The sequence below is a fragment of the Triticum dicoccoides genome, chromosome 4B (assembly GCF_002162155.2).
Source record: "Triticum dicoccoides isolate Atlit2015 ecotype Zavitan chromosome 4B, WEW_v2.0, whole genome shotgun sequence".
Lineage (NCBI taxonomy): Eukaryota > Viridiplantae > Streptophyta > Magnoliopsida > Poales > Poaceae > Triticum > Triticum dicoccoides.
Window position 1 is genome coordinate 677454669 of NC_041387.1, and position 6836 is coordinate 677461504.

The following is a 6836-nucleotide window of genomic DNA, read 5'->3' on the forward strand; positions in this document are numbered from 1 at the left end:
CACACACTGTCCACGAGGGTGGGGGCGCGCCCCCTCCCCTAGGGCGCGCCCCCTTGCCTCGTGGGCCCCCTGGACGTCCACCGACCTCAACTCCAACTCCATATATTTTCTTTCAAGGAGAAAAAATCAGAGAAAAAAGTTTCATCGCGTTTTACGATACGGAGCGGCCGCCAAGCCCTAATCTCTCTCGGGAGGGCTGATCTGGAGTCCGTTCGGAGCTCCAGAGAGGGGGATTCGTCACTGTCGTCATCATGAACCATCCTCCATCACTAATTTCATGATGCTCACCTCCGTGCGTGAGTAATTCCATCGTAGGCTTGCTGGACGGTGATGGGTTGGATGAGATTTACCATGTAATCAAGTTAGTTTTGTTAGGGTTTGATCCGTAATATCCACTATGTTCTGAGATTGATGTTGCTATGACTTTTCTATGCTTAATGCTTGTCACTAGGGCCCGAGTGCCATGATTTCAGATTTGAACCTATTATGTTTTCATGAATATATGTGAGCTCTTGATCCTATCTTGCAAGTCTATAGTCACCTATTATGTGTTATGATCCGACAACCCCGAAGTGACAATAATCGGGATACTTTTCGGTGATGACCGTAGTTTGAGGAGTTCATGTATTCACTAAGTGCTAATTCTTTGGTCCGGTACTCTATTAAAAGGAGGCCTAAATATCCCTTAGTTTCCATTAGGACCCCGCTGCCACGGGAGGGTAGGACAAAAGATGTCATGCAAGTTCTTTTACATAAGCACATATGACTATATTCGGAATACATGCCTACATTACATTGATGATCTGGAGCTAGTTCTGTGTCACCCTAGGTTATAACTATTACATGAGGAATCGCATCCGACTTAATTATCCATCACTGATCCAATGCCTACGAGCTTTTCACGTATTTCTCTTCGCTTGTTTACTTTACCGTTGCTGTTGTTACTATTACTACAAAACTGCTACTATTACTTTTGCTACTATTACCGTTACTTCCATACTACTTCTCTACTAAATACTTTGCTGCAGATACTAAGTTATCCAGGTGTGGTTGAATTGACAACTCAACTGCTAATACTTGAGAATATTCTTTGGCCCCCCTTGTGTCGAATCAATAAATTTGGGTTGAATACTCTACCCTCGAAAACTGTTGCGATCCCCCATATATACTTGTGGGTTATCACACGTATGGTGAACCGTTATGTGATGAAGTTGGAGTATGATTTATTTATTGATTGTCTTCCTTATGTGTTGAGGTCGGGATCGCACGATGGTTAACTCCTACCAACCTTTCCCCTAGGAGCATGCGTGTAGTACTTTGTTTTGATTAATTGTAGAGTTTTGCAATAATTATATGAGTTCTTTATGACTAATGTTGAGTCCATGCATTATACGCACTCTCACCCTTCCACCATTGCTAGCCTCTCTTGTGCCGCGCAACTTTCGCCAGTACCAGCATACACCCACCATATACCTTCCTCAAAACAGCCACCATATATACCTACCTATTATGGCATTTCCATAGCCATTCCGAGATATATTTCCATGCAACTTTCCATCGTTCCATTTATTATGACACGCTCCATTATTGTCATATTACTTTTGCATGATCATGTAGTTGACATTGTATTTGTGGCTAAGCTACCTTGATAATTTTCATACATGTTACTCTTGATTCATTGCATATCCCGGTACACCGTCGGAGGCATTCATATAAAGTCATATTTTGTTCTAAGTATTGAGTTGTAATTCTTGATTTGTAAGTAAATAAAAGTGTGATGATCTTCATTATTAGAGCATTGTCCCAAGTGAGGAAAGGATGACGGAGACTATGATTCCCCCGCAAGTCGGGATGAGATTCAGGACTTAAAAAAAGAAAGTCCGAATAAATAAAAAAGAGCAAGGCCAAATAAAACAATGAGAGAAACAGAGAGAAGGGACAATGCTACTATCCTTTTACCACAATTGTGCTTCAAAGTAGCACCATGATCTTCATGATAAAGAGTCACCTATGTTGTCACTTTCATATACTAGTGGGAATTTTTCATTATAGGACTTGGCTCGTATATTCCAATGATGGGCTTCCTCAAAGTGCCCTAGGTCTTCATGAGCAAGCAAGTTGGATGCGCACCCACTTAGTTTTGTTTCGAGTTTTCATACACTTATAACTCTAGTGCATCGGTTGCATGGCAATCCCTACTCACTCACATTGATATCTATTAATGGGCAACTCCATAGCCCGTTGATAAGCCTAGTTGATGTGAGACTATCTTATCCTTTTTGTCTTCTCCACAACCAGCATTCTATTCCACATATAGTGCTATGTCCTTGGCTCACGCTCATGTATTGCGTGAAGATTGAAAAAATTTGAAAATACTAAAGTATGAAACAATTGCTTGGCTAAAACCAGGGTTGTGCATGATTTAAATATTTTATGTGATGAAGATAGAGCATAGCCAGACTATATGATTTTGTAGGGATAACTTTCTTTCGCCATGTTATTTTGAGAAGACATGATTACTTTGTTAGTATGCTTGAAGTATTACTATTTTTATGTCAATATGAACTTTTATCTTGAATCATTTGGATCTGAACATTCATGCCACAATAAAGAAAATTACATTGAGAAATATGATAGGTAGCACTCCACATCAAACATTCTGTTTTTATCATTTACCTACTCGAGGATGAGCAGGAATTAAGCTTGGGGATGCTTGATACGTCTCCGATGTATCTATAATTTTTGATTGCCCCATGCTATTATATTACCCATTTTGGATGTTTATGGGCTTTACTTTATACTTTTATATCATTTTTGGGACTAACCTACTAACCGGAGGCCCAGCCCGAATTGCTGTTTTTTTCAGTGTTTCGAAGAAAAGGAATATCAAACGGAGTCCAAACGGAATGAAACCTTCGGGAGCGATCTTTTTGGAAGAAACGCAACCCAAGAGACTTGGCGTGGACATCAAGAAGCAGTCGAGGCGGCCACGAGGGTGTGACGCCCTCGATTCAATCGTACACTAATCATACACGCAAATGTGTACGATCAAGATCAAGGACTCACGGGAAGATATCACAACACAACTCTAGACACAAATTAAAATAATACAAGCTTTATATTACAAGCCAGGGGCCTCGAGGGCTCGAATATATCAGCTCAAATACAAACGAGTCAGCGGAAGCACCAATATCTGAGAACAGACATGAGTTACACAAGTTTGGCTTAAGAAGGCTAGCACAAAAGCAACATTGATCGAAAAGGCAAGGCCTCCTGCCTGGGAGCCTCCTAACTACTCCTGGTCGTCGGTGTCTGTCACGTGGTAGTAGGCACCCTCGGGGTAGTTGCAGTCGTCAAAGGTGTCATCTAGCTCCTAGACTCCGTCATCTGGTTGCATCAACCAGAAAGGAAAAGAAAGGGAAAAAAGGGGGAGCAAAGCAACCGTGAGTACTCATCCAAAGTACTCGCAAGCAAGGATCTACACTACATATGCAACATTATCAATGGAAGGTTGTATATGTGGACTGGGTTGCAGAAATGCCAAAATAGAGAGAAGGCCTAGTCCTATCGAAGACTAGCATCTTCAGGAAACCACCATCTTGCAGCAAACAGGAGGGAGTAGAATAGCATAAAGTAAAGTAGTAGTAGTGTTATCAACTTCGGCCAGAGATTCTTTCTCGACTCCCTACGAGAAAGAAATCCCAGAGCCCTACTATCCAATTGTCATCACAATCCAATTCTCGTCATGAGTATCCAGTTCTAGTTGTATCGATCGGGATAGAACTCCGAGTGTCCGTTACCGTAGGACAGGCTATCGATAGATGTTTTCTTCCCTACAGGGGTGCACCAACTTACCCACCACGCTTGATTAACTCCGGCCGGACACACTTTCTGGGTCATGCCCGGCCTCGGCCAAACAATACGCCGCAACCTGACCTAGGCTTAATAGAGAGGTCAGCACGCCGGACTAAACCTATGCCCCCAGGGATCATGGGCCATCTCCCCGGAAACTCCTGCACGTTGCGTACGTGGCCGGTGAGAAGACCTAGCCTCCCTTATACATGTGAAGGCGTAAGCAGTCAAACCCGGCACGTGCCGCTCAGTCGCTGACATCTATTAAGCTTCGGCTGATGCATACGATGCAGGGCGCCCATACTATGCCCACGTGATGGTTAGTGCTATTAGGCCAGAGGCCCCTCGAATCAAGTATCCAAACCATTAGTGTGTTGGTGGTGCGGTCATGAACAGAGACTCACGAAAGATGTGACCCCGTCGCCCCGTCTCGAGGACTTGCGGCAAGGGCTAAGAATGCCCCGCCACGCCTCGTATTCAGCTCTCGGGTAGCCTACAGGTCAACCCGTCTCCACATCACTCGCGAGTACCCCTCAGGGTCGACCCGCCTTTCCAAGTAACAGTTGTAAAGTCCAAGTATCCGTGTGTCCAAACATCAAGGGGAAAACCCAAGGAATCACCCCTGGTGAGTTCCACTCAATGTAATCATCAAGGTGAACGTAAGAGGAATCACCCCCGAGGTTCACACTTGAGGGGTTGCATGACAGAGTCGTATCGGAAGTGGTTAAGGCGGAATCACCCTCGATGACCACGATCGAGTAACTACACTAGAGGGTTAACATTAGAAGTGTTGTAGAGGTCTCACCCTCGGGACTCGATAGTAACCCAGCAGTGTCGAGCAACTAAGGGGAAAGTGATGTGCGGTGAAGGGGCCTGGTCTTCGATCCCGTTGATCGGGTCTTCGATGATGAAGCAGGGGCAACAAGGACAATGTGGGGGTAACTGATGGGTCTCTACTCGACCTATACTAAACAGTTTAGGATAAGCAGGTAGGTAACAACAACAGGTTACAATTAACAGGCTATGCATCAGAATAGGAGCAAACAATAACAGTAGCAAAATCTAATGCAAGCATGAGAGAATGGAATGGGCGATATCAGGATGATCAAAGGGGGGCTTGCCTGGTTGCTCTGGCAAGGAGAGGTCATCGGTGACGTAGTCGATCACAGGGGCAGCATCGGTCTTGGGGGCTACCGGAGAGAAGAGAGGGAAGAAATAGTAAATATAAAGCAAACATAACATAACAAGACAACATGCAGAGCTAGACATGTTCTAACGCGGTGCTACACGATATCAGCGAGGGGGGAAGTCAACCGGGAATGTTTTCCCGGTTCCGGACCTGTGTCAGACAAATGACCGAAGGGGGAAAGTTCCACGTTCAGCATGCTATGGGCGTGTGACAGATAAACGGACCGCATATTCGGATTCGTTGGATTTTTCTGAGCAACTTTCATATAAAAAACAGTTTCATCGGAGTTACGGATTATTTAATATTAATTTTCAAAGTTTTTAATGTTTTTTCTTGGATTATTGCTAAATTGGGAAAATAATAAATTGCTATGGGTACACTTTACATTAGGGGCTGAAAGGTGGGGTCCTGTTGACTGCCCAGACAGCAGTCAACTAAGACTGTTGACTAGTTAAAGGGACCAGGGGACCCGCATGTCATTGACTGGGCTATCCCAGTCAGTAGTTTGACTGGTCAATGGGTTGATTGGGGCCACTTGTCAGTGACTAGACTCAGATAGACTTCAGTTAAGTTACATTAATTAGTAGTGGGGGCCACTAGTCATAGGGCCATCTAACTAATGAAACTAATAATAATAAAAAGGTTAATCCCCAATTATCCGGCCCCAATCTTGCAGTGGCCAGAGGCCACGGCTGGGAGCATGCACAACCGCACGCACAGGTGTGCCGGCGGCCGGTGCCCAACACACTGGACGGAGGGGGAGTACAGCGCAGCCCTGGCCAGCAGGCATGGTCGACCGCGGGCGATGTGGGCGCTGGCCCGCGCGAGGGCGGCTGGGTTGCGACCAGCAGCGGCGCCCGGCGTCAGCCGCAGGCAGTGGAAGGCGCGGGCGGGCGTGGCGCCCGTAGGGAGGCCACGGCGGCAGGCGCGGGGCTGGGGTGCGCGGCCACGGCCGCAATGGGGCCCGGGATTCCGTGGACGCGGGGCTGGGCTCGGTTAGGGGGTCGCGAGCACGAAGCATCAGGCGTTGCAACGATAAGAATGGGTTTGATCGGGCGCAACACTATAGCACAAGATCGAGCAAACCTAGAGGCTAGTCATCATCTACATGGGCACGGGAGCACTCCAGTGTGCCTAGCTGGCCCCGGGACGACCGGTAGCCATGGCGGGGAGCACCACAGCGGCGGCGCGTTTTGGCCGGAGCAAAACAAAGACGACGACAGGACTATGGCTATGGATCGAAAGCGTTTAGGAAGGGGAAACGTAGCACAACTCACCGCGAGTCGGAAGAGGAGCTTGAGGAGGTCGGGGATGCAGTGGAGGCGACGAATTCATCGATGGAGCCACGGTGGCCGGAGGTAGAAGACGACGTCGATGTACAAGATTAAGATGGTGGCGATGGCGAGTGTACGAGCCTTCCCCTCTCGAAGAGTATCGTGGAGGCGAAGACGACGTCGAAGTGGACCGTGGCGGTCCTTCTGTGCGTCTTCTCGCGGCGCGGGGAGCATGGTGGTCGCGGCGATGGCGATGGAAACGGCGGTTTCACGCGGGGAGAAGAGAGAGAGAGAGTGAGGGAAAGGGGGAGTGGATGAGGGGACAAGATCAAGCAAACCTAGAGGCTAGTCAGCATCTACATGGGCACGGGAGCACTCCAGTGTGCCTAGATGGCCCCGGGACGGCCGGTAGCCACGGCGGGGAGCACCACAGCGGCGGCGCATTTTGGCTGGAGCAAAACAAAGACGACGACGGGACTATGGCTATGGATCGAGAGCGTTTAGGAAGGGGAAACGTAGCG